This window comes from Heliangelus exortis, chromosome 4 (genome assembly GCF_036169615.1).
Source record: "Heliangelus exortis chromosome 4, bHelExo1.hap1, whole genome shotgun sequence".
NCBI classification, from domain to species: Eukaryota; Metazoa; Chordata; class Aves; order Apodiformes; family Trochilidae; genus Heliangelus; species Heliangelus exortis.
The window spans coordinates 402,937-425,458 of record NC_092425.1 but is presented as its reverse complement, the minus strand read 5'-3'; the positions used below and the strand labels follow the sequence as shown (position 1 = coordinate 425,458).

The 22,522-nt window shown below is 42.0% G+C and overlaps 1 protein-coding gene and 1 long non-coding RNA gene across 4 annotated transcripts in view; both read left to right on the top strand.

Moving 5' to 3' along the window:
* Positions 1–22,522, top strand: part of LOC139795639 (uncharacterized) — a 504,885-nt gene that overhangs the window by 276,993 nt on the left and 205,370 nt on the right. The gene's annotated exons all lie outside the window — the stretch shown is intronic.
* LOC139795637 (uncharacterized) overlaps positions 1–22,522 on the top strand; it is a 207,096-nt gene that overhangs the window by 138,379 nt on the left and 46,195 nt on the right. For 2 of the 3 annotated variants that reach the window (XM_071742557.1, XM_071742559.1), the window contains exons 6-8: positions 5,454–5,512; positions 8,227–8,431; positions 9,497–9,669. The gene's annotated coding sequence lies outside the window, so the exon portion shown is untranslated. The remainder of the gene's footprint in view (positions 1–5,453; positions 5,513–8,226; positions 8,432–9,496; positions 9,670–22,522) is intronic. The other variant, XM_071742558.1, reaches the window with a different exon arrangement.

Genomic DNA, 22,522 nt, shown 5'->3' with positions numbered 1-22,522 from the left:
AACAAGGAACATTTCAAGTTTCTGATAGTGATTGGCCTGAGGTATTAAGGTATGAGGGATAGTGATGAGTTGAGATCTATTCTAAATCCGTTTGAGTTTTAATCTGGTATAGATGAAAAGGAGAAGAAAGAGAAGATTTAAAAACAGTGCTGTGCTTTCTGCCATCAATTCACCCTGCAGGAAATCTGAACAATATTCAGGAAGTACCGTAACTCTCAGGAAAGCCAATTGTTTCCAAGCAGAGCCAGCCTGGTCTTATCCATGCTGAGGAGCAAATGGGATTGACAAGCATGTAACAGAATTGAGACAGAAAGTGTGAAACTGTATTTGAAAGCAGAGAGAAGTTTAGAGGCAACATCAGAGTGATTGAGAAAAGAGGTGGGGGGGAAAGGGAGTTACTTAAAGGAAAAAAAAAGGGGGTTCCATGAAGAAACTGGATCAGCATTTGGAAAAGGCAGTGGGCACCTGGGGGAACCTAAAGAAAATCAGATTAAAACGTAGACTTGTGTGCTAAATAACCAAAAGTTAGTGCATGTCATTAAACAGAGCATGGCTGGCTTGGTGGCACTCAGCAAAAGCCATCAGTGTGGTAAAACTGACATCTACTTTGCATCCTTTATGTGAGCAAGTACACCAGGAGCAGGAGCCAAAGCAGAGCTGCGTGAGTAGTGGGAGGGAAGTCCTGCCAGCTGAAGACAACCCTCATGAAATAACTGTCTGAACAGTCAGATTCATCACTGGCTTGAGGCAGGACATCACAAACTGAAAATTGAAGGTTTAGTTTCTAAAACTGCTAACCCTGTGCACATGTACCTCTTGCTACAGTACTACTGACATTTATGGCTCTGTTTTGTCTCCTGGATTTGGTGGGGCTTTTGTGGTGTGGGTTTTTTTTTTTTTTTTTTTTTTGTTTGTTTGTATGGGCTTTTTTAAAAGCTAGAACAAATTTTTCATGTTTATTTGTCCTGGGATTTCTGTCAGTCTGAGGCACAAAGCTGTGCATACTTTTTAGTGGGCTTTTGTGATTTCTAGGGAAGAAAAAAGGAATCTTTGTTGTGAAGCTCTCACTTCGTCTCAGCAGAGAAGAGAAGGCTGAGAGGAGACTTTTTGCTCTCTACATTTGACTGGAACATGGTTGGTCTCTTTTCCCACATAACTGGTGATAGAATGAGAGGAAATGGACTCAAATTGTACCAGGGAAGGTTCAAACTGGATATTAGGAAAAATGTCTTGATGTATCAAGAGTGGTCAGGCATTGGAACAGGTATAATTGTTGTATTTAGGTAGACAAGGTCTCCCCTCTGCCTTCTCTTCTCCAGGCTAAAGAGTCCCAGCTCTCTCAGCCTTTCCTCATCAGAGAGATGCCCCAAACCCCAACTCATCTTCATCACCCTCCACTGGACATCTGATCTTGGTGTGCCACTCCCAGGCTTCTCTGTAGTAAATCCAGTTTTACCCTCATCCCCTTCAAGTCTAGTTTAAAGACTTATTTAGAGATGAAAGATGAATTTTCAAGGGGACGACCTTCTCCTTCATTCCTTCGATCATCCCCAAAGCTAAAGCTACCAACAGTGGCCTGGCACCTTGAAAACTGCTCTATTCTTCCTGCTCAGCATCCCTTTCTGTATAAAATTTAACAGCTAGGATGGGGAAGCAGAAAAAAACTTGGTTAAACAGAAATTATTTGCATGCAGAGCAGCTGCTTTCATGAATGAGGTGAGTACATGCATAACTCTGCCATGTGAGTATTCAACCTGCTCACTGCACTGAAATATTTAAATAGTGGTGATTTGTGAAAATGCAGCAGTGTGTCATATGTCTTCCTAAAGCTTAAAAAAAAAAAAAAAAAAAAAAGAAAAGGTTTGTTATTTTTCAGCTTAGTTATTCTCTTGATTTAAGTGTGCTCAGCCATCTGTTGAGGGCGCAAAAAGACAGAAGCAAGAAATTAAGCAGACCAGTTGCAATCCACTAATAATGAATAGAGATGAAGTGTTCAGAGACTTATCACAGGCTAAAAGTATTTTTTGAAGACTAGTGAGTGCTTGCTCATTTGTGAGAGAAAGGAGTGGCTCATTAATAATATGCAAACCAAAGATAGGTATCAAATCTGGAAAAGGAATTTTTGGGGCTTTTCTCACTGCTGTGTTGGTCTAAAAGTCTAACGAGCCCTTCAGGCACTCTCAAGGTGTCAGCAGAGAGTTCTGCACATTTATATTAAATGTTGCCTCTCACTTAGGAGGTGCTGTCTTTTCCCATTGCCCCTGGAAGGAGCACAGACGTATGGGTATTCAAGGCATCTTATGTCAAGCTGAGTGAAGTGAGGCAGAATTGTGTCTCGTGGGGTGAATTCCCAGCCCCGTTAAAATCAAAGGCAATTTTGCCCTTTTTCAGTATTTTCTGACCCGCAGTCTTCCCATTTAGCATACAACGTTCCCCTGAAACTCAGAGTTAATGCACAAAATTATAAGGTGTTTCGAGTGCTAAACCTTAACTTTAGAAGCAAAAAGGGCAGCAGATAGCCAGTATTTCTGTGTGCTTTTTGCCTTTTTTTTTTTTTTTCTTTTATAACATATTCTTGAAACTGGCATAATCCACAACCTATACCAGACTTCTTAAATGAGGTGGTTAGAAACAAAGGTTGTCTAGGAGTTTATTTATTTTAAATAATGCTTTTTGATAAAGTATATAAAATATTACAGTATGTGAAGTGGACCTTTGCATAGCAGCACCATTGTGAGCTTGTCCAGAATGTCCCATTAACACTGGCTGCCATTTTTTAACCTCTTTCTTAGCAAATTTACCCATTCTTACATTCCTGGCAGTTGGTAATATCCTTCCTGTTCCTTGCATGGAGAGGGCAACAGTTTGTGTAAGCCTCATGAACCATCACTGTCTTGGGAACCACCATAAACTCATTTAGCTGCCTGTTTGTGGTGTCTTCTCATACCACTCTGGGAGATGCTGCTGAGCGAGACACTCCTCACTCAAGCTGTTGCCAGATTCTCCAAGAATAAATATCCCCCAACCTGGTTTGGTGTAATCTGGTCCAGCAGCTCCTCTGAAGCTCAGTGTAAGTATATCAGGCATTACCACCTAAGGAGCAAAACAGCTTCTCAGTGTGGCAGTGGTTGTACTTGGACAGGTATTCAAAATGAAAGATCAGTTTACATTTTCTGAATGGGAAGAATATGCAGTAGATTAGTTTTCAAATGGTTTTTAGTACAAGGAATGAAACTACTTACATCTGTGATTTTCTAAGGTTGCATTTGTCTTTGCTGTATTTTTTTTTCTTCTGTTCTTGATGCAGTTCCTATTTGTGAAGAAATGTGAGCATTATATAAGAATAAGGAAGACTTGGAGGGCAATTTTAGAAAAATAGATATCCAAATCACTACCATGATCCTTCTGCTCTTTGAAAATGAAAAGTAGAGTGTTTCAGAGAGCTGTTTATTGGAATGATTAGTTTTATCATGAATATGTTACTCCAACACATGGTTTGAGATTGGCCATTACCTTAGAAAATTCACAGATAAAACACAGGGAGAGTTGCCAACAAAGAGCTAATGACTGAGAGAGCCTTTTCCTTCTGGGCTTCTTTTTCCCCTATAGCTATGTATTGGCTTCACCTGGAAGACATAAACAATCTGTTAAAAATGTCAAGAATGGTAAAAATAAGTTTAAGCTGTAGGTAGTGTAAATTTTGTAAATCCAATGATTTTTGTGGGGGGAAAGCCATTTTATTTATTGAGACCGCTAGGTAGATGCTGTAAAAATCCAAAATATTTATGAATGAGTGAACTTTAAAGTTGTTGTTGTTTCTTAAGGAACAGTCTTTTTGTAAGTGTTTACAAGGGAGCCTGGGAAAGAGCTCTAAGTCCTTTTAAGTCTGTGTGTGTGCATATATGAACAGCTTGCAGTGGTGGAAGTGTCCTGTTAAAGGGAAGGCTTCACATGCTAAAGGCAAAGACAGTTCCTCTAAAGTTTGCTAATGTATTGGCAGCATTGACCTATTTTATAACCATCAACCTGTTTTATTAGAGGTAACTTCTTGAGGAAGACCTCAGCAGCATGCTGAAAAGCAGAAAGCAGCTGCCAAGGGAGAAACCCATCTTTGGTTTGCAGCACCACTTCACCTGCCTGGATTAGTTGTGGAAGGGACCCAGGACCAGACTATCTTTTATTACATAATAGAGGCTCAGTTGCTGCTATTGAAGCTCTGAATTTGCAGCACTTCTACATATGGAAATCTCTGATATCCATGGTGATGGGGTTTGAATAAATAAGTGGATGGATATGTACTCACATCCATTCCTGATGCAGAAACACGTTTTGGAAGAAGACTTACACTGCTGTAATCATTCATTGTACTTTATGACTCACTCTTGTTCAATTTTAATTTGACTTTGGCCAGTGTAGGAGTTTTCTTGAATAAAACCTAGATGCCTCCACCAGGAATCAATCTTCCCTGATTATAAAAAATGGAAGGTAAAGGAAAGCAGATTTTTAAGTTTCGAGTCTCATAACGAAGGTTCCTGTCAATGCTGCATTTTCATAACAAGAGGAAGGGGTGGTATTGAAACCTCAGCTGAAAGAGGCCAAAGGAGAATGAGGTGAGAGTCTCTTTAAATGCCTCTCACAGGCTGCATGAAAACAGGATTATATCAGTCTCAGGATGCTAAAGTTTTATTTTTAAATTCATCCAGAAAGTATCCTAAACTGGTGCCATGTTGAGTGCTAAGGGCTGCATGTTAGCTGAGCTTGCTTATATGTCCACCCATCTGCCTTATGACTTTGTATCCAAGAAAGGTGCTGTCCATCTATGTAAAAGTCTGCTTTTAATGTCTGTAAAGAAAAGGATTGCAGGCAGTGCTGGTACACTGGGCTAAAAACTCTCATTAGTGGCCAGATCAGGCCCCTTGCTGTATTCACACCTCCCTGGGTAGAAGGAACCAGAGTTAAGATCAGAGTTAAAGAGGATTTAATGGAATTATGGCCATATCCTTTTTCAATTTTTTTCTCAGGCAATCCTACAATTTTAATTTATAACTAGAACACCTTTTAAACTGGCAAAGGAACTTATCATCTGTCGGGCTGGGTTATTTGTCTTGCACCAGGCACTGGAGAATTCTATCTGGAGTGGTCAAATGGTGCAAAATGGCATTTGCGTATTCTCATTGCAGTTCAATTGCTGTTCATTTTGCCTACACCTGGGGCTGATTTTTACTTGCCACAGGTAAAAAATTCCCTTTTGGCAGGCAGCCAGCTTGACATGATGCACATTCAAATCTTAGTGGGACTTTGCACTGCAGTCTTTGCATGAGGCAAGAATTTATAATAGATGATATACTGTTGCAGTGGGAAGAAGTACCTCACTTGGTAAGGAGGGGTTATTGCCATGGGAACATGTTTGTTTATTTTGTTTTGGTTTGGTTTTTCTATTTAGGAAGTTTTAGTTTCTGGTTGGAGAAAAGAGAAGCGGACATGTAAGACGGATGCAACTTTGTAACACATTGTGAGTAGCAAATGACTGCTTTGAAAATGTCTCAACCTCTACGTTGTGTAAAAAAAATTCCATATATCCATTTGATGAGCATGCGTGGATTTGGGGTCGCAAATATATTCTGATTTCCAGTGGTCAGTGAAAGAAAGGAGGTAAATTTACAGCTAATGTTGTATTTTCTATTATTAACTCAAGCTTGTATATTCTGAGTAATGTTTGTTCCAGTAACCTAAGGGGCCACAAGTGTGAGCCAGTTTGCTGTATTTGGTGGCTTATTCATGCAAAGTTTATTCACATAGGTCTCTGATTCAGCTTGAGTTCTTCTTCTCTGATTCAGCAGTCATCTTCAGAACATCTGAGCCCAGAGCACAAATTTTAACTACTGGACACGTTATCCAAGAAAAACTGCTATCTTTCAAAGATATCCCCTCATGCTTTTTGGAGATGTAAAGCTTCTGAGGACAGGGAAAATATCTTGTGTTCAGTCTTTCAGCAGTTTCTGTCTGTTTGGCTGTAAACTGAAACTTGTGGAAAGCCATGCTGCCAGTAGTTCCTTGCCTGCATCCTTCACAGTCTGGCACAAGTCTTCCTCTTGATTCCCCCTAATGGAATGGTGCTCACCCTCACCTCTTACTTCCAGCATTGCCAGATGGCAAATTTCTTCAGTTGTTCATAAAAATCTGCTTGTTGTCTGGTTGTATCTAGCTTGCTGGATGGATGATCCAGCTGTTTCTAAACTTTTCTGTAAAATGGAATTCATCTTGCTTTAGGAAATAACATAGGGGATAATTCTCCCTTTCTGCAGAAATGCAGGTCACTAACTTGCCTTGCTGGCAACCTCATACAACTCTGTCCATCCAGGGTGATGTTTTCCTGCCTTAATCCCCTTTTATATGGTGTGGTTTTTTCCCTTTGGAAAAAAGACACACACAGAAAAACAAATAGTAAAAAACCAAAAGCTAAACCAAAGTTATTTGCTTTTTTCTCACCCTTATTCCTACTCAGTTAAAATGAAGAAGAAAATTTCATATGATGGAATGGACTTTGCTAAAGATAGTAATAAATTTAGTACCACACATACTTGCAGTGAAAGCCTGTGCATCTCTTGATGGGAACAGACATTCCCTGAGTCTGAACATAGTAAGATACCTGCTACTTGTAGCACCGTGGCCCTCTCTTCCAACAATCAGATCAGTTCAAAATCAATTCTGTTCATCTCTGGTAAACCCCATATAGCAGGCAAGCTGCAGATAAAATGTGAAATGAGCATGTGGGCTTGTCAGCTGTGACACTGCCCAGTGCACCACTGTGGTTTCAGTGAACTGGGAAGCAAGGGCTAAACTTGGGAGTTCTCCTTACCAAGAAGAACTTCCTCAGTTCCAAGTATGGTAGCTGATTTTGGGTGGATTTCTGCTCCTGCTCATTTTCCAAGCAGCAGCAGCCTTGAAAGGTGTCTCTCCTCCTTTTCAGAAAGCCTTTTTAAAAAGCATTTCATCCAGTACAGAGCAGGAAGGAAAAACTGAAAATCTCCAAAACTTCAAAGCAATGACAAATGTTTCCTTTTCAACACTAATTAGGCTAAAGAATAATAATAGAAACAGTGGTAATTTCAAATTAATTTCCATGTGTACTCAGGCATGTAAGTTGGAATCTATTTCCTGCCAATGATTCTGGTAAGGTTTCAGAACTTGTATCCTTAGGGAGAAAAAATATGTCCAAAATGAATTGATCTAAACATTCAGATGTACAATTGTAACAACCTTCCTGCATTATTTGCTCTTAATGAGAACAAACTGTCATTGGCACTGTTTCCAGGCAACTACCAAGGAATGCTTAACCTTATGTGAGGTCTCCTAAACCCCACATTATGCCAGGTAGAGGATCTTTTTGCTTTGAAACTGGCTCAAGAGATCACATAGAATCTATTTGTTTAATCCTATTTTTAATTAGCATGTTGCATGATTTTCTGGGAAATTATTTTTTTCTGTCAAAGACTTGCTTTCCTTAATGAGTAGAATCAAGTAAAGCATATTTTTCACGTTCTGGTTATAATATTTAATAAACCTAGAACTACTATGGGTTACAGTGCTTGCTTTAGGGTCATTTGGAATGATTTTGACAGTTTGAGAGTGTTCCCTCACAAAGAAAATGAGAAGAGCAAGTAAGCAAACTATGATGGAGAATTTTAGAAGTTTCCATGGAGAGCAGAGTCTCGTTATGCATCATGCATACTGCAGATGCCCATCTCTCTCAGACTGCAGCCTGAATACACAAGAGATTGACAGAGAAATGGAGGGAGGGTACAGTAAGGAGGGACAGAACTTGCAGCACGTTACTCTCCTCCCAAGTCCCAAACAGCATCTCATGAAGTGAGGGAGGCTTCAGAAATTAATCCAGTCTTGCACTGACTGAAATTACTTTTTACTTATTTAGCAAAAACCCCACAAATGTGTGGTATTGAATGTTACTGTGCCTCACGCTTGGCAGCATCTTAAATCAATTTTTGTGGTTATATTAGAATTTGATCATCAACATGTTTTCTATCCATGCTTCCAAATGGTGCTTGATGACTGGCAAATAACTTGAACCTTTCGTTGGCAATTCACTCAAGTTTACATTTTCTCATCATAACACTGTTCACTTTGAAAGCTCTTATTACTTGGTGTAAAGAGCTGATAAAGTGATAAAGTAGCATGCAGTGAACAAACACAACTTGGCTTTTACAGCTGCAGTCTGAGGATGGCTCACCCAAATCTTTGAAGGTGCTTTGAACCTTCCTGCAAACTTCCTGGAGCCTTGGGGGTGAGGAACATCCACTGTCTTTCACCAGCAGCAGGACAAGCTGTCATTTCCCTCTGTGGGCACATAGGAATGGGGAAGCTTTTTGGAGCATGGCCACAGCATCCCTTCTTGTGCCAATGGGTCCCAAAGGTAAAATTCAGTGAAATAACTTACATTCTTTGTGGTCAAAGTGAACCTGAGTGTGTCCCTTGTGGTTCTGTGCTGACAGTGGGACTGTGGACAGCAAGGTGGCACCCTTTCTGTCTGCCAGAGATCATCTGGTCCCCAGAACCTTGGCTGAGGTGAGCCACTGTAGCTTGCTTAGACCTGCTTGCATGGAATCTCTGCTCAGCTTCTTGTCTCTTTTCCTGTCATAAGGACTGACTGCTCTGTGGAAGCAAGCAGGGTACCTGGGGAGGTATTTAGGATTCCAGAGTGGAAATCACCAACAGCACCAGCAAAAGCTCCAATGTTTTCTTACTCAGTTTGCTCAGCCTCCAGGGAGATGGAGGAGAGGGAGGAGAAGGGGATTAAGGTTCCAGAGAAGCTGTTCTTGTTGGCAGTCATGGTTGAGTCATGCTAACTGACATGAATTTACAGTGAAAGAAAATGTTCTGATGGCAACATGTCCCCCAAAACCTGAAGCAGAGCAGCCCTGCTCTTTTGGTCTCTGCAGAGGTGGACTTTGCTGTCTTATCTGTGCCAATACAGAGAAGTTATGTGTTTTTTCTTCTAGCAAAAAAAATTCATGGAAGGCCTGCAGAGTGTAGCCTAAAGTGAGAAGAGATTTGTCATTTCTTTGACAGTAATTCACATGGACTCCAAAACAAATGTACTTCTGAGCAGTGACTCTGTGAACAATAAAGCAAACACTCTCCACTACCTGCCAGCCCATCCATCTTTTTAAATCATGTCAGCAGACTTCAAATTGTTCACCAAGTTTTTATTGTTTCATAGAGAAGGAAATAATTTTTGGTGAAATACACAGGGCTATTGAACTTTGCAATTGTTTATTACTTCTTAATTTCTTGCACATTGCTGTTTCATCATTTACCTGTCATTTGTTTTGGATGATGTGGTTTATCCTCTCTTCATAGCTATCTAGATTGCATAGGTAACTTTGTAAGTTGAGCTGCTTAGCCTTTCTGCTTCTAATAGCATCCACCTCTGCTGTCTGTAAATCTGCAGTAATGCTGTGTGTGCATTTTTCTGCAGGCTAGGTGTGAATTCTTCCTCCTATCAAGAAAAACAGCTATGCATCCTGGTGTGAAGCTTGCTGGCAAGCAGAGGAGTCAGGCTTTTCAGCTGGAAGGTTGGTGAACAGGCTTTTTGGTCATGAGAAGGTACAGACAAGATAGCAGATGGATACAGTGTGGTTGATACAGCAGGTAAGATAGGCTTTGTGTCGTAAGCAACATCTTATGGTATAAGAACCACTAAGCTATGGGTCATTTCTGTGACATGAGGAAGAGAGAGGTGACTGCATCTGAGATAAGCCTGCTGTGATTTCTCCTGTGTTGTTATTGCTGTTATAAATGAGTGCCCTAATTAGAACCAAGGGAATTTACAGGCAGATATGAAAATGTGGTTGCTATAGTTACCAGGTGCTCCAGCTCAGTTGGGAAATGTGGCTAATATAATGATAGCCCAAGGGTAAACACATGAGGTAAATGATGAACAAGCCTCCCTGCTCTAGGAGAAATTCTTTTTCTGCACACTTTGTTTGGTGGCTTCTTTGGCAAACTGACATCTAACAATACAGTTCTTTTGATGTCCTTCTATTTCTTTTAATGGACTGGTTCTGGGTAGACTTTAAGGTGCTCTGGGGAAGGCAAAATGCAAAAGTAGTCTTTAGAGACAGGATAAAGATCTGTTTACCTGTCATTCAAAGCTCTCTACAAAAATCCTTCCACACCTCTCTGTACATAAGCTACAAAGCAAGGTGAACTATGTGTATTTCCACAAGTTCAGAAATAGACTTTTCTAGGGGTTTGTATTTTTCTTTTCTTGGCTCTCATTTCAGTAGTGACCCTTGATAGCTATCTCAGCCTGTGGGCAGGGAAGGAGGAGAATGAGCAGAGATCCAATTGGCTCTCCATGCCTTGCTGCTTCAGTCCAACTGCTAATATTAGCTGCCAGGCATGGGAGGATTAAATGGGAAAAAGGGCATTTCAGAAGGATCAAGCCCCAAAGATGGGGTTTTGGGGTGGCCTCTTGCTTGGTGCTGCCTACAGGCAGGATCTACATAGGTTATTCCATTTATTACAGGGAAAAGAAGAATTGTGAAGTCAGATAAATTCCTGCTGCAATTTCTCTGAAATCAATGAGGTGACACTACTGATTGTTTTGACATAGATTTTTCCTGAGTTTTTCCATAGATTAGTCCTGAGTAATTACCTGTCTTTTTAGAAAAAACACAGGATGAGACAAAATCAGAACAATTCTGCTAAGGGGGCTGATCCCCACCACCTAAACAGTGCTGACCACGAGTTGCTCCCTGGTTTGGGAGGATGCATGCAAAAGACAGAAACCTGAAGCATCTACATCCTGCTCAACCAGAGATAAACTGCAACTATGCTTAGCAGTATGCAGTATGTTGCCTCCTGCTACTTTTTGATAGAGACTACAGAATTATTGCCCTGTGATTCCTTATGTCAGTGTAGGACCAGACTTCAACGTTAGGAGTGTTTACAGAATAAAGCAAAGTGCATGTGAAAAGGCATCTGATTAGGTAATGCCTTTTTTCTGAAAACACTTTCCTTTCTACCTAGAGCTTTTTGGAGTGCTGTGACAGTGCCAAAGGGTAGTGGATTCAGGTTCTCAGTGGAAGCCAGGCAGAAATTGCACATGGATCTATGTCCCCACATGAGCTTCTACTTTGTTGCAGACATCACTGAGGTTGCACGGGGCTTCTCTGTAGCCTGCTCTCCTGTGCAGAGAAGAACACCAGACTCATCCTCTCTGAAGATGGTGCTCACTGAACATCCTGGAGTGTGAGTCTGGCCTTGTGATCTGTTGCTGTAGTCTATCTGCTGCTGCTGCTTGTTCCCTGGCATGTGCAGGGAGGCAAGGGCTGCAGCTGGTCTGTCCTGCAGTGAGCCTGCCTCAGCCTGCCCAAGTGGAGGAAACAGAGTACAGCTAGAAAAAAAGTCTTAATGCTATGAGAAAAGGAAGGAGGGAGCAAACAAGTGGGATATGCAGTAGTGATGAGGATGAGATTGCTTGTCTTTTTCTTGTGATACAAGAAATACAAATGCCATTACAAAGCCTGAGAGATGACTGCTGCAGCAGTATTACTCAGGTCACTGCTCCCACATAGCATTTTTCCCTCTCTTTGATTTTAGAAACTTGAAGAAGGCTGCAGTCCTTCAGGTATGTCAGCGTGGCATTGCTGAGCTGGGCACTCCCAGCCTGGGTGGGACAGAGAGAAACAGGGCCATTCAGTGAGATGTTTCCCTGTCAGTGAAAGGGCTTCAGGCAGTAAGCAAAACAAAGACTCTTATGCTTCAGCTGGATTTTGGAATTTGCCTTCTCTGGACCTGTTTTTTGTTTGATCTCTCTCTGTCTTAGAAAAATGAATGACAATCCCAGCTTTTCCACTTCTGTGGCTGTTTTTGTGTGCCCCCTGCCCTGTGGCTGTAGTAGTGAAGTGTTTCACAGCTTATTCGAATTTTTGGTCAGGTTTAAAGATGTTCTGTTTTCCACAAACCCAGGATAAAGAAAATTTGGTTGTAGTTGTTTGCTATGAGTTCTGTTTTTTGCATATTTTAAAATGCATGTCAAATAGTTAATTTTATCCCCCAAACCATTATTTCAATCTGAAAAAAACATCATCACTTCTTTCTGCAGAATTTTGGCACTGGCTTTATTGAACTTCTTAGGATCTTGAATCTGTGTCAGTTCAGCAGCGTTAATACATGTATTTTGCAGGAGGGATAGTGGCAGGGGGGGAGAAATTCTTTTAAAATGTTCAAATAAAGAAATCGCGCTTGGCCACAGGAGTCCTCAGTGATTTGTACCCTTCTGACAGCACCAGAGAAATCCCAGCTTCCTCACCTCATTAGGATGAGAGGCAAGAGTGGGGGAAAAGAAAAGTGAAACCTGGTGCTTCAGACCTCCTGTTCTTTGCTAGGTTGGTGACAAAGATTTCCCTCCACATTAATTAATATCGTGTTAAAGATACAGTAATCACAGGGCTGGTTTTCTTTTTGCTCCAAGAACACATGCAGCCTTTGCCTGCTGGCAAGTTTCTCCCCAGTTGCCTAGGCTGGTTCCACTGGTTGAGTTTCAGATTGGGCAGGTGACATGAGCCAATTGGTTATGCTTGGGGGTTTTAGAGACTCCCAGCTCCAGACTGTGAGTGAGCCATGAAAACACTCTTCTGTAGAGCCTGACTATTTATCTCGGACACATCTTCAAAACAGGCCAGGAGGATGTAGCTCTTCTGTAGTCTATTGGCCTTGAAATAATGCTGTGGCCCAGATTGCAGACCCCACGTTTTTTTCTGTACAGTTTCTATAGATATTGCTCTTGAGGGGTTTTTTTAAAGTGCCCTCTGTGTGCAGCAGATACAAAATCTGAAAACTCTTCGGTCTTTGAGGACTCAGAATATGTTTGGGTTTTTCTCTTTGGTAGCTGGAGTGGTGTTCAAGGGTTGCTGTTAGAGGTCAGTAAGGCAGATTTGCAGCCTGCCAAGTTTCTGGACTAATGTGGAGTATAGGCTGACAAGCTTGGTCACTGAGATTGGATAAGTACATGCCTCATTTTCACACCTCATGTTAGCACCAGAACAAACAAGCCTGATTTTGAAAAGTAGCAAAGCTAGCTGGGAAATTATCCCCCAGCTCTAAAAACCTTCAGGTTGTCAACACTTTGTCACTTGATCTCAGCCAAAGCTAAGCACGTTGCAGAGTCCTCCCTTATATCTCCTAACATCTGCTTTTTCTCCTGTGGATTGGGCCACGTGGATTCTTCATTTGGAAGATGGAGTTGCTGTGAGTGGTGTTTACAAAACCAAGCCAGTGCAGGGGGTTGAAATAGATGACCTTTAAAGGTCCCTTCCAGCCCAAACTATTCTGTGATTCTATCATAATAATACACTGTTTGCCAGCAGAGCAGGCTGGTACAGTTAATGCATACAAGAGGTACAGCTAACTGAAAGGTGTTAAAATTGTCTTCTTAATTGCCTTGATTTTTCTGTTCCTTGAGTGTTAATACTTTTTTCTGCTGGCAATCCTACATATGCCATGCTGACTGTCCCATATCTGAAGAATAGTTAGGAAGTGCTCATGGATCCATGGGAACTGTAATGACAAGTGGGAGCGTTGTGTCCACAGACTTAGGAAGTGATGTCAGGCACAGCTTGATCTGAAATCTGGTCCCACAGTCCTCTCTCTCATCTGCATCACCCGCTCAGATGCAGAGGCATGACTAATGGAATGGAGGTTAAACACACCAGAATATTCCACTTTTTGTTTGTTAGGATTACTGGCTGCTCAGAGGCCTCTGTAAGCATAAGCCAATGGTCTCTAGCTATTTCAGGTTGTGCAGTTATTCTTTGGAACTACAAACCAGCAAACTCTCCCCTCTGTGTGCAAATCAGAGTGTGATGCAGCAATACAGAGTCATCTAGGTAAGCATGATAGCAGAAAAAAACATCAGTATCTCTGTAAAATGTTGCCCACCTTGTTCAAATAGAGAAGAACTGGGAAAGGTTTGGCACCCACCGTCTGGAGAGATGACCTTTTCAGTTAGAGTGTGTCTTGGGGTGCTTTTATATGCATGTTGGAAGGGTAGAACACTTTAGGGTGGTGATTGGTAAAGAACTGGGACACTTTTGCAAAGATGGAAGTTGGAGGGAGTAAATGGTGGATGGCATATGAGGCATCGAGCCCTGACAGAGCTCCTGTCTCAGCTGTGGGCTACATCTGCACCAGCAGATGGAGCAGGAGCAGAGCATGGGTTTTGGTTCTCAGGCCAGCTGGCAGGACTTGACTTCACCCATACTGTTAAACTCCTCCAGCTGAGCTGCATGTCCATGTGCAAACTGCCTATTGGACGTGGTTCCTGAGTTGTGCTAATGGCAGAAATGGGGAATTGCCTTTTTGGTGCAGGCTGAAGCGTGCTGGAGCCGATCTGCAGGTGGACCATAGCCAGAAGTCTGCATCCTGTGCCCAGAAGTGGTTTCTGGCACAAGGTTTTTGACTTGTGCAGCTTCAGTCCACCTGTCTGCTTCTGGCTACTTGTATTTAGATGATTACCAGAGTTGGAAGGGACCTCAAGATCATCCAGTCCATCTACTCTATGAGTCTGTTATTTCAGAGTTCAGAATTATCATAGCTGCAGAAATCTGGTGTGGTGTGAGAAGCACTTAGTGTTTAAAAGTTCCTTATCCTCTCCCCTGAATCATTCTGAGCCTGACTTAGTCAAATCCTCCTTAGCTCTGTTAATGACATGAGATTCCAGTAGAGCTGGGAGGCTGCTTTTCAGTAGTGACAACTCCTGCTTTGTGACTCAGCCTTGTGTCCCTTGAGCTGTGACCCTTTGGAGCTGGCAGCTCCTTTGTGCTTGGAGAGGGCAAACGCCCCAGGAAAAATTACAGGTGGTGAGGAAGAGCATCACCAAGCAGGCAGGGTTTGGTTGCCTCAGCCAAGCAGCTGTCTTTCAAGACGTGTCCTAGATTTTAACCTATTGAACAAGAACACAGCAAATCAAATGGAAAGCACTTGGTTGGCTGCTCTCAGTTTTAATAGCATCAGGATGGTCAATCAAAGATTAATGGATGTAACTATTTTCTAAGCCTGTCTGTAATGCTTTTAGCTTCGTTTCCAAAGGAAATGGGGCATATGTAGTAATCCCCTTCTAGTTTTTTCCTGCCCAGTAATTCTCACTCTGAAAAAATCTGACAAGTATGTCAATTCTTACAAGTTTTGTCTAGCCAACTACAGGAGAGAGTCTGTCAGTGTACTCAGGGAGGAAAGATGGTGTTTAAGCTCAGCAAAAGACAGGCAGAGATTGCACAAGAAAGAGCCCTTCTATAAACACCACAGCTTAAGAAAGAGCTTCATTCTCTGTTTTCTGCTTAATCAGCAAAGATCTGTAAGAAATCAGGGCTGAAAACCTGCCTTTTGGGTACTCTGCATCACACTTCCATCTTTTTTTCCAGAGGAAACATTTTGTAAATGGGACAAATTAAATAAAACCTACTTAAGAAAGTGAGGGGTGATGTTAGCAACTCTGCCTTGTTGTAGGTAAGAGCAGTAGTTGCTATAAAAAAAGGGTAGCATCATCAGGCTGCAGGAGACCCAGCTGCCTGGTTCTGTAAAATCCTGTGTGCTCAGAAAACAGTGGATGCTGCAACTTGTTCACAGTGGCAACAGACACGAGCAAAGAGGTGTGTTCTGGCCAGAATGGGAGATTAGAAGAAACTGTTTTTTAATGAGCCTTGTCATTTCTGTGGCTTTTCATGTTTCATTTGGGATACCAGCCTAAACGCAAGGCCAGGGTAACACAGGTGCATGCAAAGCCTCAGGTTTCAGGAAAGGAGAAAGCAGTAGTCAGAGGTATGGCTTGTTTTACAATTTTTTCTAAATTTTCTTTTCATTTGTTCCTTTCCATGCATGTTTCAGGTTTCTCTGTGTACCCCAACCATCTTCCATTTCTCTCTCTTTTTTTCTGCTTTTTTTCTTCTTTGCTTTCCCTTTTTTCCTCCTCTCTCTTTCTCCCCATTACTATTGCAGTTCAATCTCATTTATCTGTTTTGAGCCTTCTCACTCCATTTCACTTTTTCCTGAGACTTTTCCTTTTCATTTTTCCCTCCCTGTATTTTGTCAGTCATGTCTGCACTCATGCTGCCTCAGTTCAAACACTGTGATCCAGGTGATAGAAGACTTCCCTGGGTACTGAAGAGACCCTTCATTTGATTTGGGTCAGCTAAAGACCAAGCTTGAGCCATCCATGTTCTACCTAAACCAGTACTGCATCTTTCCCTGATCACGGCCCAGCTGGGAATACCAGAGCTGGACTTTGTCAGAGCAGAACGGATCCCTGGTAGTGTTGCTCACATCCTATAGACAATGAAAATGAACACTTGCTCTCAGCTATTTCAGCTTGCTGTTATTTTGGACCATTGGCTATGAATGAAGTTCAAGGCAAATTGAACATAAATCACATAGAACTGCATATAAAAGGTCTCAGACAAAATAAAATCAGCAGCAGAGCCACTAGCCTCCTGCAGCCTAAGTGAGCTGCCACTGCATGTCTGCCCCAAAATGTCAGCGCTGCTCTTGTTGCCTCATCCTGCTGTACACTTGGGAGCACACAGCCCTGGCAATGCTTGGCTGCCACCACACACTCAAACCCTGGCTGCTTAGATTGCCTTCCTGTGTGGCATTTTGTTAGCATGCCAAGTAAGCACTGAAGGTTAATAGGAGCTGTCGCAGTGGGGAGGGATGTTTGTTCTGTCTCCAGTGGCATGCAGGTACTGATGGGGAGGCTCTTCTGCATTGTCCTTCAGCTGACCTTTTTCCTTACCACGGGCTTATTCCACTGGCTACTAATCAGCAGTGCAGGAGGGCTCTGAAATCACAGGCATCGGCCACAGGGGCTCAGTTTCAACCAATTTCTCTACGTGAGAGGGAAAGGACAGTAAAAAGAAATGCAGGAGTTGATATGGGAAATGTTAGAGGACTAGATGGCTTCTGCTCCAGGCTCTGGAGCTGTGTGGCTTTGTGTGCCTGTCAGTAATCAGGCGTGAGGAAGAGCCACTTCTCTCTAATTGTCCCTCTTATTTTCTTCAATTGAGGAAAAGGCTCTTTTTGTGGCTGTTTCTCTCTGTTGGGCAGGTTAATGCTACCAAAGGCTGCTTCAGGCACCTTCTGCAGTGCTGAGAAGTGCATGGGAGGAGAAGTGCTGCTGGCTGGCTGGCATTTATTCATTGCTTTGTCCTTGAGAGGGGGGTTAGTGTATCGCAGCATGATTAAGGGCAGCAGAATCTTGCCCTAAATCAGAGAAAGTTTAGGAAGAAATTAAAATTGACTTCCTCAGGCCACATATATTTGTTTTCTTTCTGCTGTCTCTCTCCCCCATCACAGAGCTCTAGCATTGTTGGCACGTACAGTCTAATGGGTACACCAGGGCCAGCAGCATGATGGATTTTAATGTCACAGGGAGAGTACCGAGTGAAGCACATGGAAAAAAAAAAAAAAAAAAAAAAAAAAAAAAAAAAAAAAAAAAAAAAAAAGAGAGAAAATAAAAGATCCTTGGATTTCATTGCACAAATAAATGTCAGAATGAAACAGGTCTGGCATGACTTCAGCTCCCTGCTACCCGAAGTCAATCACACTGAAATGCTCATATAAGCAAGAACTGCTGTACCACTCCAGTGTGGGTGGAGTACAGGGTCCAGAACAAACCACATGGCTACTTAAATACCACTTAAAACTTAATAATAGGTTTAGTAGCACTTCAGTGGAGTCTGGGATTTTCCACCCAATCTTTTAGCAAGGCTAACACTAGTACTGCAGGTTGTCAAGGCTGGAGTGGATGGTTAGGTCTGGTGCTGTGTTGTAGGACCTCAGCTGAAGGTTCCCTCAGCCCTTTGAGTCCCATGTGTTGAACACAAGGAGTGTGCTATCACCAGGCCTCCAGCCTGTATTTTTGTGCAGCACAGATCCATATTTCCCAAGCTGAGCCCAGGGGTCCCCAGCTGCTGTAGCCCTCACCTCCAAGAACCTGCACATCTCTCAAAGGCAAGGCAAAGGGGAGTTGGCTCCTTGGTGTGGTGCTTGCTGAGATGGAAGTAAGAGCATGGCCATAGGGGAATTTAGCAATGTGTAGGGAATTCCTATCATATATGTGGCCACTGCCAGATGTGCTGTTTGCAGTGCTGCTGTGTGACAGAAGATCAGCTCAGCTCTGTTCACTAAAGATACAGCCCAGTCTTATTTGGCTCAGGAGCCCAGCTGTTTAATGGTTGTCACTCGAAAGCCTGTAAGTTCAAAAATAATAGGCTTCCTTTGTTTTTTTCCCTTTTCCCACCACTTTCCACAGGCAGGCTCTATTTTCAGCTGTAGCAAAATGCTACATCTTTAGGAAAAAAATAGAACTTTTTTTTAAATTAAAAAAGATGGGGAAAAAAACCAAGAGCAAGATTTAGAAGTACAGAAAAGTCTTTCTTTGCAGAATAAATTGCCTTTAATACCCACAAAAAATATTTTTGGACTTCTAGTTAAAATAGTGCTTGTTACAGCACAATCTCTTGTGATTGCAGAGTCTTTCCAGAATCTGCAGTTATTGGAGGGTAGGTCTCTAGCAAACAGCACAGACAAGCAAAATATTCATTAAATACCTTGCAAGGGTACACTTGTGGCCAGGTCTAGATCCCAAAGATATTTTTTCCCTTCATTAGTTCCTTCATTTCTGCAGGCATTGCAAGGGAGCTCAGCACATCTTCCTTGCTGTGGAAATAGCCTAATCTCTATTTGCAAAATGATAGTTTAAAACTAGAAACTAGCCTAAGAGGCATCATGTCAATTGAACAAATAATGATAACAGTTTTTATGTGTGCTGCAAGGTTTTTCTTATTTAAAAAAAAAATAACAAAAAAGCTGAAAGCAAGCATTGAATCTTTGTGTAGCCCAGTGAGTGCACAGACAATAAAATGTCTTTATATGTGTCCCTCTCTTACCATTACCTTTCTTCAAAGTATCAAAAGGGGAAGACAATAAAAAACAAATACTTTCTAGCATGATAACCTCTGAACTGTAGTGTTTTAGATGCATAGCCATACAATCTAACACAATATGATGTTTCCTGCACTGATGCCAGGGTCAAATGTAAGGTGAAGGCTATGTCCTCTATATAGCTTTAAATCTGCTTCTTGAGAACTTGTAGTACATGTGTTTGGAGTTACTTATATGGCAATGCCCTTAGGGGTTATTTCAATTAAAGTGCTACAGTATAAAATCAAATCATTAACCATTTGGGATGAAATCCCAGCTCCTAAATAGTTTATTAATATTAATGTAGGACAGAACTGTACAAGTACCATGGGGCTTTGCTCACTAGCCAAAAAAGGAAAAAAAAGGTAATTAAAACCTGTAGTTGTTATTGAAAGAAAAGACAACCCCAGTGTGATGAAAGAATTTTATTTTATTTAAGTCGCTGAAATTCTCTGTTTTAAACATAACATTTATCTGAAATTTAAATTATATTTACAGTGACAAGATGGAGTGGAAAACAGCCTCCTGACTCTTCTCAAATAGACCTAAACAAACTGGGCACTTGCAGTACCCACCCATTCCTCTTTTCCTCCCCCTTCCCCTGTTTCTGTAAGAATCATCATGAGGTTTTCACGTTGGCTGTATGGAGCACCTGACAGAGCCTGGGTCTTTTTTTTAGGTAAAGCCTGGTATATCTCACAAAATATTCTTTTAAAAGTGCTCTCCATCACCTGGTTGTACTTTGAGAGTCTTTGTTTTTTCAGTTTCTTTAACTGCACACTTATTCTTCTTGTTCTTTCCTTTCAAAGATAACTAATTAATAACTTCTACATGTTGCTGTGTAGAGACAGAACAATAGCTCCCTACAAAGCCATGAAATCCGTAGAAAAAGACTTTGCCTCCAAGCTGTCTGGTGCCCTTAGCTTGGGTGAGTTTCTGTACTGTTGTTGCTGCTGAATCCCTGGCTGCCTCCAACATGGCACTCTGGGACATGAGAGGTGAGGGAATATTTCACACTCTTCTGGAAACTATTTGGTGTGAAAAGAAGTGAGCCAGATTTACCCCTCCCCACTATTTTATGATCCTCTGTATAGAAGAAGAGGCTGTTGATAGCACAGCTTAAAGGAAAATGTTCTTCATTAGTGCAGCCCTCCTTGCAGCATTGGGCAAGAGTAGAAGTAAAGACATTTCCAGGGATTTGCTAACAGTTTTACTTCTGGGGAGGGACATGCTGTGTCTACTCTGCTGTTCCTGACCAGTAGAGAAACTTTCTTAATTTTTTTGAAATGTGAATTCAGACAAAAAGTGCTGTGACATAAAGTTGGAAGGAGTTTCGGAGGTGGTCTGTTATGTTACATTTCAAACAAATGTATTTTTATCAGAGATGTCAGCTGCTTCTGTGGAAAAAAATATAGAATGTTTCAGTGTTTGGTTTGTATCTGATCTTAGGTCTCTCTTTTCTGATGATGAAACTGAATTTTCACACCTTTGGGATTTTTTCCAGTTGATTCTCAGTGCTCTGGGATGCAGGCTTCAAAGCAGTAATGCTCTAGCAATGATATGGAGGTTCAGTTCTTCCCCCAGATGCAGCTCTCACAGTATTTCTTCAATGACAAGATGGAAGCTCTGTCTGTGAAAAACAGTCTGGAAACTTTTCAGCAGGGTAGTGCAGAAAGGAATCGAATTTGTGGTTGATACAAACGGACAAGTGTCAGAACAGCAGCTTATGTCTCACTGACAGCAAATGAAAGGTAAACAGTGTGAGTGATGGGGTTGTTCAAAGGGCTGAAGGAAGCTTTGCTCTGGCTCTCCAACATGCATTAATTTCCAAGCAGAGGAAACCTTTGTCCACCTTGTGAGGTTCACCAAGAGCAACTTGGGAGACTGGAAGGAAAGTCATCTTCAAAGCTGCACTTTTGTCCCTCTTTGATCCATTCCACTAAGAGGAACAGTGACTGGAAGGTGCTGCTGGTGTCTGATGGGGTAACCTGACTGTGACCATCTTCCTCCTGCTGTTCCTGGGTCCAGTGCTGACCCACAGTTGTTAGAGCCTTGCAGGCTTCTTCCACCGGAACCAGAAGTCTGGGTTGTTTTTACAGGAAACGTGACAGAGTACTAACATCTTGGTTTGGCATGTGTCTGTGGAACAGATTGCTTCTGCAATCAGATAATTTCATTTACTTGCTTTCAGTCCATGTTCTCATCTCTTTAAAATGAGCACTGTAATGCTGTCTCATTATGCACAGACTTTATGGGAGAGGTTCAGTAATCATTACAAAAAGGTCACATGCTTCTGTGAAGGGCACCCGTAAATGAGTCTATAAATAGTCTGAAAGCCTTTAGGAGAGGCTAACAACTTATTTATCTTTTATCCTGCTGGTTGCAGGAGATGTATGAAAGCACCAGCACACTGCTAATTAGTTTAATGTGCAAGTTTTGGTTGGGGGGCACTGAGACACTGCTGGGTGTAGCACAGAAGACCCAACCAGTGCTGAGCCCGTGTCAGTGCCGAGTGTGGCTCCATGAGATCTGTGCCTTGCTGGGGACCACATTTCAAAATTGAGAAATACATGTGTTTTATTGGGATGGTGCTAGCTGCAAAGTATACCCTTGGCAGCAGCCTGGCACCGTGTTTTTTCCACTTGGCTTAGAGAGAAGAGCAACTGTCAGTGATGCCTGAACTCTGCCTCTTACACATCTTTTTGTTGTGCCCTCAGACATAGTGGGAGGCTGTGCTCTTCCATGGGCTTGGACCAGGGTGTCAGAGCTGTAAGGGTTCAGTTCTCTGACTTCTTTCTCACCTCTGGAAATGAGGAATAAATATGTCATGTGTCTCCAAGAAGTGTAGCACACCTCTTTCTGGCTCTCTGCAAAGATCACCACCTGAAGAAAAGCAGAAGATACTTGCATGTGTTAATGTCTTCCTGAGATAGAAGTGTCACTGTTGTTAAAAGCAGGGGGGCAGTGAGCAAACCAGGGTATTGATTTTTGACCCAAGTTTTTTCATCCCAAGGGAGAAGGTACATTGTTACATTAGACTGTGGTTGCATTAGACATTGGAAATCTGTATAGCAAGATGAAAAGGAAAGGCTACCCTAAAACCTTGGTGTAAGTCTGCATCCTCTCTGGAAAAATCCCTGCTGAATGACATCTCAGAGGTTTTGAGCAGGAGTTGTCCCAAAAAGGTGCTATTGGGTGATTTTTTTAAATTTTTTTTTTTTTCTCCTTGCAAGCTTGCACCTTAGAAGAGAGCATCTGCCCCCTGGTCAGTGCCTGTGCAACACCTCTCCCAAAGTGAGCAGGTCAGGACTGGCACCTTCCTGATCAAGTACCTCACTCTTTCTCAACACTTCTTCCTTCAGCTCACTGTGAAAATTGCTGTTATGACAAAGGGTGTCATAGCTGCAGAGATCAGCTGTTTGAGGAAGGAGCTCCAGAAGTATCCTGACAACAGAGATAGAAGGTGCATAGTGCATTAAGGGGCAGAATGAAGAGAATTTTTGTTGTTGGTTTTGGTTTC